The 12,160-nt window shown below is 37.5% G+C and overlaps 1 protein-coding gene across 4 annotated transcripts in view; it reads left to right on the top strand.

Moving 5' to 3' along the window:
• Positions 1-12,160, top strand: part of ITGB8 (integrin subunit beta 8) — a 106,880-nt gene that overhangs the window by 31,715 nt on the left and 63,005 nt on the right. The window lies entirely within an intron of this gene.

The raw sequence follows: 12,160 nt of genomic DNA on the forward strand, positions 1-12,160 counted from the left end.
GAATTTTCAAATCAACCGGAGGAATGAGGAAGAGTAGAAACTTTGCTGGAAATGTCCCAAACCAGCACCACTATCTTTTTTAATTTTTTTTTATTATAGCTTTCTATTTACATAACATATGCATGGGTAATTTTTCAACACTGACCCTTGCAAAGCCTTTTATTCCAACTATTCCCCTTCTTCCCCTCAACCCCTTCCCTAGATGGCAGGTAGTCTAATACATGTTAAATGTTAAAGTATATGTTAAATACAATATATGTATACATATTTATACAGTTGTCTTGCTGCTCAAGAAAGATCAGATGTAGAAAGAAGGTAAGAAAAACCCGAGAAAGAAAACAAAAATTCAAGCAGACAATAATAGAAAGAGCAGCACCACTATCTCACCAAATGTATAAGAAAGGAGATGTAAACCCTCAAAGAACGTCAGGGGCTGTCTAGTACAGCCTCTGCACTTTATAGATAATGGAGCTAAAGCTATCAGAGTTAAAAGACATATTCAAGGTCATATAACTCATAAGGGTTGAAGGGAGAATTTGAACTCAGACTTTCTTGATTTTGAGGCACCACACTTCCCCAGTTTAAAATAATCACTCTATCCCAATTTGCTTATTTCAAGGTTCAATAAGTGAGCCTGAAGAGATGATGTTATTTGCTCAAGATAGCACAGGTAGCACGTGGCAAACCCAAGACTCCACCAGCTTCTCCCACTCCCAATGCAGGGCCTTTTGCAAGTATTCCAGACTCTAATGGAAACCATGGCTTTTGCTTCCTGTTCTAGTGTTTTAATAATATTCCCGGAGAGCTGTTACAAGTGCCAGGAGGCTATCAGCTGTGGCTGTGGTATGTTTTAGCCAGAGTGGTTTGGCATGAGACTGAAAACTCGATATAAATTCCAGTTCTCAGCCAAATTTCTTCCTAGCCAGATTATGAGGGCTATAGAAATGGCAGAGCTGGAACTAGGGCAGGGCCTTTGGGTCTTTGCCCTCAGCCTCTGATAATATTTAAAGTCCTTCTGCCCTCAAAAATAACTGAGATTAGCACCTGACACACAAAACTAAAATAAGAAACAACCAAAAATGGATAAGAGATAAAGCCAGCATCAGAGGCAGAAAGGTCTAGGTTCAAGTCGTACCCACACATTTAGTTTCCCATTTGTTTCAATCGTGCCTGACTCTTTGTGTTCCCATTTTGAGGTTTCTTGGCAAAGGTACTGGAGTGGTTGGCCATCTCCTTTTCCAATTTACTTTTTGGATGAGGAAACTGATGCAAATGGCATTAAATGATTTGTTCAGGGTCATACATTTGAATTCAGATCTTCCTGACTCCATCCCAGTGTTCTCTCCACTGCATTGTCTAGCTGCAGCCCTCTGACACACACTAGCTGTGCAATGCTTGAGGTTACTCTATGATTATGAGTTGCAGAAAAAGCACCAACCCACATTGATAGAGATTCCTCTGTCCATCACTCTTTCCCTCCCCTTTTCCCTCTATCCACAGAGGAGATAATGCTCTTACCTACAGATGCTCTTAAAAGCATTTTTTTTCTTTTGTATCTTTAAATCCTCCCAATATATCTTGGGTTTTACTGGTTAGATTTCTCTCTTAAGGACCAGGCCTTAAACCAAAAGCAGTCTGCTTTTAATTGGCCACCAATAGGTCCTAGGCCAAGCCCTATTTGGTCATTGTTTGGATCCTGATGTAAATAACAGTCATTCCTGCTTTGGACAGAAACCCCAAGAGTCTCCCCCCACCCAGATTCATTCATTTAGATTTTTTTGGACAAGGTGGAAGAGAATCTTTGCCTCAATTGCTTTAATCCCTGAACTGAACTGAAACCTAGCTTAATCTTAGCTTAAAAAGGGCAAGGTCTTCCATTTCATCCAGGACCATCCCCAGTCATCTTGGTTTATAGATTGGCTTTGGAGGGGGAAGTGAGGCAGGTGACTTTGTACAGTCCTCTCTCACTTAAATGTATTTCACTTGCATGTTATTATGGCATCACCTCTTTGATGTCATGACCCTCTTCAAGAACGAAGGTCAAACAACAACAACAAGTCAGTTAATAAATCGGAGATGTGATCCAAAAACAAAACAAAACAAAACAAAACAAAACAAAACAAAAAAACACAAAGCACTAGATGACGTGCTTTGGTTCTCCTCTAACTATACTCCAGTTCAGTCAATAAACATTTACTGAGCACCAACTAAGTGCTGAGTATTGGAGACCCAAGAAAACATTGAAAGACAAGTATCTTTCCTTACCTAGCCCTACCCATCTTTCCAAATAAGAGCTACTTCCCCATTTGTGGGCTCATCTTATCTTGGAATATCTCCCCTATGACATCACGTATCTGATTTTGTCACCAAGCTTTCTCTCCTCTGGTAAAACTTCAACTTTAAATGGTTGAAACACTGGTATGAGGCCCCTTGTTTCCTGCCCAATCCGGGAGCCAAAGCTGTTTATTCCTGATAGCTTTGATATATGGCTTAGTTAATGAAAAGAGAGAAGTTTTCTGAGAGAGGCCTCAGACTTCTGCAATAAGTGGAGATTTTTACCAGCAGAAGCAGCACTAATAGAGCAGAAGTATCTATGGATAGAGGTGAGGATCGTTGGATCCAGTCCTTCAGAGAAAAAGATCAAGTACACTGGCGTGGGGTGACACTAGGGGAGAAGTGGAGGGGAAGCTCTGTTCTTCACAGATAAGAGGGAGACCATCCCATCTGAATCTCTTCTAATCCTATAGACCTGGCACATATAATTTTCAAATATTAGTTTAAAGCACAAGATTACAATAACACGTTTAAAAAGATATTCCACTTGTGGAACATGGAAATCATGTAAAAATATTTTTACCTCACTTCTCCACCCCCTGCTGGTTTCCTTTTTTTTTTTTTTTTGCTTGTGAAATAACTATAATTGGCGAATATAGGGATGCTATTAAAATAGCGTGTTCTTTTGTTCTTTCTATTTCCTTTCTGGAGATGTGGGAGATATGAGAACACACTGAAGTATCCTTTCTACCTTTCTTATTTGGCCTCAGTCCAAATTGTGCCTGGAGAAATGCATAGTGGGCAATGAGATAGCAGACATATGCTAAGGTAAAATGTAAGCTCCTTGTGGGTAGGGATTGTTTTGGATTTTCCTCTGTATCCCCAGTCCCTAACACTGTAGCTGATGCACAGAGGTAAGGATAAGCACTGACCCTCTGATGTCACTGATATAAATGACTCCCAGATTGAAGAAAGTCTCTCAACCAGGACACATAGACACCTTCTCCTCTTCAACTATAGGATTAGTGCCCAGAGCACTGGGACTTAAAGTGACCTTCCTAGTGTCCCCAACCAATATTTCAGAGACAGGACTTAAATTCAAGTTTTTTCAGCTCCTGGGCTAGTTGCCTTGAAATGAATCCTGATAAATGCTGTGGATTTATTGATTGGATAGCTCATTCAAAGCTCAGTTCTGGTGCCCTCCTCAAGTCTTTTCCTCTATATCTATCTGTTTACACTGTGTCTCTGAAATAGAATGCACACTTTTGGAGGACAGAGCCAAGATTTTTTTTTTAATTCTTGACTTTGCATTACCAGCTCCTGGCACAGTGCCCCACACTTAGGAGGTGCTTAATAAATGCTTGTCGAATGGATTTATTAAAACCTGGAGAGCAGCAGCATGTTGGTTGGTTGATTGGTGGAATGTTTGTTGGGTTAGTTGTTTTCCTTAGTGATGGTTTGCTGATGACTAGCAAATATCTGAAAGAAATTAAGACTGGCTTCTTGACACCAAGTGTTAGTTGTAAACTTTCAAATCCAAATAGTTTTGGTTACTCTAGACTGAGTACCTCCATTTTGACTGAAATACCCATTTCCATTCAGATGTTTCATGGTATGTAGTCTTGGCATTGAATGCTTTCCTCCCCAGTCACCCCATCTCATCTGGTTTTATTTTGTTGTTGTTGTTGTGTTGTTGTTGTTTTTTAACTAATGGAGACAATACTTCATTGGAACATCTGATACCAGATGATTTTGTTTACAAATCACATACAATTCCTCAGAGGAAAATGTTGTGTGGATTAACATTTACCATATGTCCTGCATGAATGCCCTGAGCTAGCTGGAATTCTCTTAGGGAATGGGGAATATTGAGATTGGATTTCTTGAACATACTAGCAGCTTCCATGACATCACACAGTTCTGCAACTCTCTGTGGGGAAGCCCCTAAAAAGCTCAAAATAAAGGAGGAGAAAAAGGAAGAGAGTTAAAACAATAGGAACTCTGCTCAAAGTTTCACAACTTAGATGACGTCCATTGCCATCTGTAAAATGTGAAATATTCTGCTTTCAGATGTGGAAGATCTCATTTGTTTGATACTCTCTGAAATGACTTGGCTTCTTTTTGTTCGGTGATGATGGTTGTTTTGAAAGCTCTATAATGATAGATATTGTCTATAAGTGATATATGCTGATATCATATATGATACACACACACACACACACACACACACACACACACACACACATATATATATAGAATGTCAGGAGGATGGGCAGTGATGGATAGAATGCTACTTCTGGAGACCGGTAGGCCTGGATTCAAATCCTGGCCTTGATGCTTATGAGTATTAGGACCCTGAACAATCTCACCTTCTTTTTCCAAAAATCAAGAGGTGATTGGTTGGAGGCTATGTTCTACTCTGATCAGATGTTAACAACAGTATTAGAGATTTTCCCCCAATTCTGAGCTTCCCATTTAAAGAAGGACAAAAATAAGCTTGAGGACAACCGAAAAGAGAACCAAGATGGAATAGGATCTTAAAGTCAGGCCTTTCTGGGGAATGGTTAAAGGAATAAGGGATGCTTAGCTTAAAGAAGATAAAACTATGGGGGCAGAGAGAGTCGGGATATTTTCAATTATTTAAAGGACTCTTTTGTAGCTCTTGGGGCAACTCCTACTAGGAATAGGGAGAAGCATATGTTTAATATGAGGGAAAACTTCTGAACAATTACGGCTGTCTTTAACAGGAATAAACTGTTTCAGAAGTGACTGAGTTCCCCATCATTGGTGGAGTTGTTCAAGCAAGTGAGTATAGTATCAGAATTGTCTAGTATGTAGAGGGAATTCTTTTTCAGATAGGGAAGTGATCTAAGAGATCAAGTCACCCAACTGAGAGTGCTTAAAGATTTGGCCAAATGCATTCAGACAGGAAACATCAAAGGCAAAATGGACACTTAAGTCCTGGCCTTTGGAGCCAGGGGCCTCTTGATGGCTATGGAGGTTGCTTCTATCTTAAGAAATTTGTGACTTGGGGGAAATATTGCGCTTTAGGAAACTTGACTGAGGAAGAAGGATTGCATTTTTCACTGAAACAAGGTATCTCTGAAATCAAAGATTCGATCTTTTTATCGGAATACTATTTATTTACATTCTATAAAAAGCTAGTTTCTCTTACTTCAAAAGATCTTCTTATATGTGAGGATGACTACTGCAGACCCACTTTTTTCTGTGCCTTTGCAGATGATTTTTATTAATTGTTAAGGCTAAAAATGTTTCCATTTTCCCTGATGATTAAGCTTCTGATAATGAGTTGCTAACCTTTCTGGGTTAGTCTTCAGACAACAGTCAGCAGCCAGGACTCAAAGGTTTTGCAGCTTGGGAACTTAACCAAAGCCTGAGGCAAATATCATAAATATAATTTACATTTCTAGAGTCTTTGACAATCATAATAATTATACTATTTAATAATGCCTACTATGTTCCAGGCACGGTTAAGCACTTTACAAGCACTATTTCATTTGACTTTCATAATAACCTTGGGAGGTAAAGTGTTATTATTGTATTGTTTCCCTTTTTACAGTTGAGGAAACTGAGGAAGAAGTTAAATGACTTGCCTAAGGTTACACAGTGGGTATCTAAGGCTAGATTTGAATGCAGGTCTTTCTAATTACAGGTCCAACTCTCCATCCACTAAACCATCTAGCTGCCTTTGAACATACATACACTCGAATGAGGAGGATCTTACAGTGAAGAAGTAGAGGACTATGAATATAGAATGGTGTATCTGATACTAGTTGGTTTTGTGGAACTTTCTAAAAAAAATCTTTGTTACAAGGGAAACCTCACTGAGAAGGACAGGAGTATATGTGAAGGAGATTCATCTGTATAAGAGTTTTAAAAATAATATCATACATGTCAATATATAAAGGAAACCAATAATAATAATAACTACCAGTGCCTACTATGTGGCAGGCTCTATGCTAAGTATTTTACAATTATTGGGTCATTTCATTTTCACAATAATCCTGAAGGGAGCTACTGTCATTATTCACATTTAGCTCTTATTTCTATAACACTTTATGCTTTCTGAACACTTTTCTCACACTGGTTCCAAGAAGTGGAAAATACAAGGGTTATCATATCCATTTCATAGATGAATAATCTGACATGTAAAATGTCCTTACCTATGATCCCACAGCTCATGGCTAAGGCAGGATTCAACTGCCAATCTCCCTGACTAAAGACCCAGTATTCTATCCTACTATTCCACTTAACATCATAATTAAAGGGATCTCAAAATGAGAATTTCAGGAAAATTTGATTCCATCTAGGTCACAGTAATCTGAGGTCATGAAAGACTTCATGAAGGAGTTGGACTTTGTTGGATCTGAATTAGACCTTGAAGGAAGACCAGAATTATGAGAGGCAGAGAAGAGGAAAGAGAATAGGAAAATGGGCTACAGTTTCTAACTATAATAGACTAGATCAGGGAACAGTTAGTCATAGCAAAGGACGAATAGAAAATGGATGAAACAGCCTGGAAAACAAAATTTGGAACTTTAAATGATAATCCATTATTCAAAAGGCATGTGTTAAGCACTTACTGTGTGCCAGGTTCTGTGCCAAGTTCTGTGGTTAAAAAGAAAAAGCAAAACTAGTCCCTACCTTTGAGTAACTCATGCTCCAAGGGATGGATAGAAGACCTGAACATGAATAGGTAAATATAGCTTGATTAAAGGTAATTTTAGAAGGGACTGGTTAAGGACTTTTTTTTTGCTTTATCCTGTAATAGGGAGCCACGGGTGATGGTTAGTAGGAGGCAAAGATGGCAAGGCTTGTACATTAGGAGAGTTATTTTGATAGTTTGGGGGAGAGCAGAGCCTGGAGGCAAGGAGCTCATTTAGGAAGCTATCATAATAGTTTTTTTGTGATGAGGATCTGTTCTGCAATGATGATGTGGGAGTGAAAAGGGGGAGTGGGTGTCAGAGTCTTTAAGAAGATGAAATTGGTAAGACTTGACACCTGATTGTTGTTGGAGGAGCAGTGGGAGAGAAAGGGAAAAAAAATTGAAGACTGACTGAGGTTTCAGTTTTGAATGTGAGGATAGAAATGGAATCAAGAGAAGTAGGGAAATAGGATGGGGAAGGGAGAATTTGGGGTGAGAAATGAACTGTTTTGCATAAATTGGGGTTAAATTGCTGAAAGGAGATATTGATGAGGGAGATATGAGGAAATTTAGCCTTGGGCAAAAATCTGGGTTAGATATGCTGAGCAATCTAAATAAAAGCAATCATTGACACCTGGGAAAAGATGCCATCGGGAAGAGGGAGAAGAGACAAATGCAAACCAGTGACTTGGGAGTTACTGAAGTTGTAGGGACTTAGAGGAGGTTCTGGAGTAATCAGGTTGGAGTAGAATCGGGGAAGAATAATAGTCCATTCAATAAGGTAGGAAAGAGACCAAAAGGAGAAAAGCTCCCAGTTCTGTGAGAGGGGAGGCTGAGGATCTGACAAAGACTTGTAGGTTATCTGGAGACATCTCCAGTTGTCCAGTTCACTTAGTACCGATGTCAAGGAAAACAATCCTTTTGATCCCTCATTTTTTACTTCTCCTGATTTCTAAACTTTGTGACGTGCACTTGACAAGAATCCCTCCATGCTCTTCATCTACAAGTGAATAGTTTCTGCCAAGAACTACAAGGTTTCTAATGCTCCAATGACGGTGACATCCTGTGCTTACCACAACCTGACGATTCCTCAGCTGAGACATAAGGCAAAAGTCTCCAATGTCATTCATAATTACTTCAGCTCTAAAACTAAGATCATAATTTTAGAGCTGGAAGAAAGCCCAAATATTATCTCATTTTACCGTTTCCCTTAACAGAAGAGGAAACTGAGGTCTCCAGAATTGAAACGACTTGCTTAACATCACACAAGTGGGAAACAGAATTAGGATTTTAATCTATGTCTTTTGAGTCAAAAGTAATACATTATATTCCATGCCATTGAACTGGGAGAAAATATATAAAACTTGAAAAGTTGATTTGTTTTGTTTTGTTTTGTTTTTTTCTGGAGGAAAGATATGTGTTGGGGTAGAGGAGGAAGTGGTCACATTCACTTGTAATTCTGGGCCCAAATTATCTGAATTATTCATATGTTTTAAAGTCTTTGGGTATTTTCTTTCTGTCTACCACATTGTAGCATTCTGTCCCACTTTAGGACAGTTGATCCAGAGTCGGACATGATATAGTTAATATATATGTAGTTAATAATAAAAGTGATTTTCTTAGGCAGTATTTGCCCTCAGACATTTATAAGCTATTATATATGATGATGTTGGCAAGCAATAAAATAATAACAATAATATGAATTATTTTCACTGACATTTATGTAGGTCTTTAAAGCTTACAAAGTGATATAATATATATACACAATGTGAACATTGTATACATATACAAATATGTAGCTTATGTGAATATATATACATATATATTTATATATTCATGGGATCATAAATTTATTTATTTATTTTTTTTATAATAAATTTTATTTTATTTAATAATAACTTCGCATTGACAGAATCCATGCCAGGATAATTTCTACACGACATTATCCCTTGCAATCACTTATGTTTCGTTTTTTCCCCTCCCTCCCTCCTCCCCCCCCCCCCAGGATGGCAAGCAGTCCTATATATGCTAAACATGTTGCAGTATATCCTAGATACAATACATATTTGCAGAACCAAACAGTTCTCTTGTTGCACAGGGAGAATTGGATTCAGAAGGTAAAAATAACTCGGGAAGAAAATCAAAATTGCAAATAGTTCACATTCATTTCCCAGTATTCCTTCTTTGGGTGTAGCTGTTTCTGTCCATCATTTCTCCAATGAAACTCAGTTAAGTCTCTTTGTCAGAGAAATCCACTTCCATCAGAATACATCCTCATACAATATCGTTGTCGAAGTGTATAATGGGGATCATAAATTTAAAACAGCAAGGAACCTTAATGGCAATTTAATCAAATCATTTTGTAAAAGCAGTTTGTGAGCTTGACTGACATTCTGGATTTTGTAATTTTGTGGGACAAGGATTCCCTCTCAGCTTTGTGAGGATTTATCTGAGTCTTTAAGTAAGAAAGTGAATTTAAATCACGCTTGGGAGCTTTGAAACAAATGAACAAAAATCAGTTCCATAATTGATAAATGGTTAAAGGATATTCACAAGCAATTCTCATGGGAGGAAGTCTAAGCAATTCATAGCCATATGAAAGAATACTCCAAGTCACAAGTAATTACAGAAAAGTTAGTAAAAAATGACTGAAGTATTGCCTCATGTCCATTGAATTAGCAAAGCTAACAAAACTGGAAAATGATAAATATTCCCAGAGCTGCAAAAGAAAAGAGGTACTTTAATACTTTGATGATGGAGTTGTAAAGAGGTTCAGGCATTCTAGAAAGTAATTTGGAACTTTGGTCCAAAAGTCATATTTAGTGTGCGTTCTTTGACTACCAAAACCTCTGACCCAAAGAGATCAAAGAGAAAGGAAAAGGATCCAAACATGCAAAGATCATTTATATCAGCTCTAGATAGATAGGTAGATAGATAGACAGACAGACAGAGAGAGTGATAGATGGTAGATAGATAGATAGATAGATAGATGTGTAATAAATTTAAAATTATGGATATGCCCATCCATTGGATTATTACTGGGCAAATTATTGTAAATGAATGCAATGAAATACTATTGTACTATAATTTAAAAAAAAATAGTTTCAGGAAAATCCAGGAAGATTCATAATGAAATTATGCATAGTAAAATGAGTAGAACTGGGGAGAACTCATACTATAAGAACAAAATTGTAAAAAAAAAAAAAAAAAAAAAAAAAGGAAGGAAGGAAGGAAAGAAGTAAGGGAAGAGGAAAGAGGAAGGAGAAAGAGGGGGAGAGAGAGAGAAAGAAGGAAGGAAGGAAAGAAGAAAGAAAGAAAGAAAAAGAAAGAAAGGAAGAAAAAAAAAAAACAATTTGAAAAGAACTCTTTATTGATGCAATGCTATGTTATGACTCCAGAGAACAAAGGATGAAGTTTGCTCCATTTCTTGACAGAGAGAAAAGTGATGAACTCAAGATGCAGAATGAGATATTCATTCTTGGACCTGGCCACCAATGGAATTTGTTTTGTTTGACTATGTCAATTTGTTATAATTTGTCTTGGTTTCCTGTTTGTTTTTCTTCTTTTTTCAATGAAGGAAGAAAAATAAATGCTTTATAAATGAAAAAAAAAGTACAAAAATAAATGAAAAAGCAATATGTTAAAAAGTAAACTATTTGGATATTTTTAAAAGTCCATACAATGTTTGAGAGAACAGACTGGAAGAAAAGAGCTGGCACGGTATTAGTGAAACAATTTCAGTAGTGGGTAGGATTCCTCAGCCATATTCAGACTCAATGGGCTAAGCTGGAGATGGGGGCAGCACAGGAGCAGTGAGTAAAGACACAAAAAGGAAGGGGGAAGAGAAAGGGGGGAGTCTAAGCTGGCCATTAGCTCTCTGCAAGCATCTTGAACAAGAATTGAAGTAAAGTGCCCATTGTAGTGAGCTCTTTGAAGCTTGAGAAAAGGTCCAAAATTTGTATTATTTTGCCAACTTCCCTTCACCATGTCTGTCCAATAACAGGCATTGCCATGTTTTCTTCTCACTTCTTTTATCCAAGTGTTTCTTTGATCCTGATTTTGTCTTATAGAGAGAGAGCTCTGGAGCCAGTCATGAAGGGTTGTATTGCATAGTCAAGCTGAGAAAAGGGGGATGGAAAAAGTCAGGATTTAGCTGGAACAGACAGGATTTAAATTAGAGCAGAGAGGCAAAGATTTTTTTGAATGTCCACCTTTTACACTATTCAAATCTCTATTTTTCATTTTATAGGGTTAAAAAGAGGTATAGGAGTTTAAGTAATTTGGCTACTGGTTACTAATAGATTACCAAAATAGATGTCAAACCCACAACCCTTGATTAAAAAGCCATTGCTCCCTTTGGCACTGCAGACTTCTCATTTAAGCCTCATCTGATCCTACAAGATGAGCCAATCACATTTCATCCCCCTGTTGCAGATAAGGAAACTGAGACCAAGAAGTTAAGTAAGCTCCATTTCAAAAATGCAGCTTGGACCACAGTTAAGAAGATCTGCATTCAGAACCTACATGGCACACTTGTTTGCCTGGGCTCTCCTTATAACCCTTTCAATTTCTTTTCTCCCCAAGTCACAGCAACCTTTGAACCCCACACCTTGGACTTTCACTCACCCTGCTAGAGATTTCTTACCCTATGTTATGCAGCCTCTTACTTTTTCAATTTGAATTATTGTCTGCTTTCTGGACACATGATAGAGTACTGTATGAGCTATAATAAATGACCAGTTGGCTTCTCTGAAAATTCAGTTTGATATTTGGAAAGAACAAGTTTTCCACTCTGATTACATTTCTTTCCCCAGGCAAATATTCAGGAAGCATTAACAAGATCATCTTCTGTTGTGATTAGTTAGTAATATTTGATATACTTAGTGCTATTTCTTATAAATATGGCTAATTCAGAATGCTTCAGTTCAATTACATTCAGTAATTATTCCTTTTTTCATTCCCAATTTAGTTCTTTTTAAAAATTTAGAAATGACCATTCATATAATGGGTTTGCCTTTTTTTTTTCTTAACCATGTATGCTCATTATGTATTCCTTATAGAACATAATATTCATGTGGACAGAAACTTATTTTTCGTCAAATGTCTGGTAAGATGTTTGTTGAAATGAATTGAACTGATTTAAATTAAAATGAATTCATTTTTTAGCCATTTGCATCCTCCAGGTGTTCTATATCTTTATCCCATTTCTGGGAGAGCTAA

Source organism: Antechinus flavipes, chromosome 5, assembly GCF_016432865.1.
Source record: "Antechinus flavipes isolate AdamAnt ecotype Samford, QLD, Australia chromosome 5, AdamAnt_v2, whole genome shotgun sequence".
NCBI lineage: Eukaryota > Metazoa > Chordata > Mammalia > Dasyuromorphia > Dasyuridae > Antechinus > Antechinus flavipes.